This window comes from Octodon degus, unplaced genomic scaffold, assembly GCF_000260255.1.
Source record: "Octodon degus isolate 3935 unplaced genomic scaffold, OctDeg1.0 scaffold00049, whole genome shotgun sequence".
In the NCBI taxonomy this organism is placed as follows: domain Eukaryota; kingdom Metazoa; phylum Chordata; class Mammalia; order Rodentia; family Octodontidae; genus Octodon; species Octodon degus.
In genome coordinates this window covers 2,607,573-2,608,729 of record NW_004524625.1, presented here as the reverse complement: position 1 = coordinate 2,608,729, position 1,157 = coordinate 2,607,573, and positions in this window count along the sequence as shown.

Below are 1,157 nucleotides of genomic sequence, written 5' to 3'. Positions count from 1 at the left end.
AACCTGGCATCACCCTGAAGGAATTCTAACTTTACACTGTTGGGGATGTTAACCAAGATGGCTTCAGAGTAGACTAACTTTACACAGCACATTAAAAAAAAGACATTTATCAGCATCATGATCAGACTATTACATTTAGCAATCAAAAGCATGGGTGCAAAAAAAGGTCTACATTAAAACCCTTTGTGGGAATGCTTTATACTTTCCACAGAACAGAAACTAAAATGACCTATTATACAATTAGTCACAAATACAGTCCTCGAGTTTTTTGCCCATATGCATGAGTATTGCCTAAAACATGTCTTCTTTGTAGCATCTAGGCCCTGCCACCACTGTGCTTGGCTGAGTTCACAAATCTGTTGTAACCTGTAGCTTCCCTGTCACTTCTCTGGCTCTCCTTTCCTGCTAAGCTTTGCTTCCTGGAAGTTTTTAAAGCCTTCTGCCACTGCCATAGCTACCACTGCTGCTGGAGCCACCAGAGCCACCCTGATTTCATGGCTTAGTAAAATATTGGCCTCCACCTCCACAGGGCCCAGAGCTTCTGCCTCCAAAGTTTCTTCCCTTTATGGATCCAAAATTTGAAGACTGGCTGTTGTGATTGCCAAATTCATTATAGCTTCTACCACCTCCATAATTGCTTCTATCATTACCAAATCCATTGTAGCCATCTCCACTGCCACCATATCCATCTCTACCATGGCTGCCACCAAAGCCACGTTGATCACTGAAGTTTCCTCCATGACTGAAACTGTCATTGCCACCAAAACCACCTCCATGACCACCACCAAAATTTCCAGAACCACTTTGGTCTCTTTGGCTAGATGAAGCACTAGCCATCTCCTGCTTGGACAGGGCTTTCCTCACTTCACAACTGTGGCTGTTCACAGTGTGGCATTTTTGAATGACAGTCTTATCTACAGACTCATGGTCATCAAAGGTTACAAAAGCAAAGCCCCTCTTTTTTCCACTGCCTCGGTCGGTCATAATTTTAATCACTTGAATTTTTCCATATTGTTCAAAATAATCTCATAGGTGATGTTCTTCAATATCTTCTTTAATGCCACCAACAAAGATCTTCACCATTAGGTGGGTACCTGGTCTTTGAGAATCTTCTCTTAAGACAGCTCTCTTTGGTTCCACAACTCTTCTGTCCACTT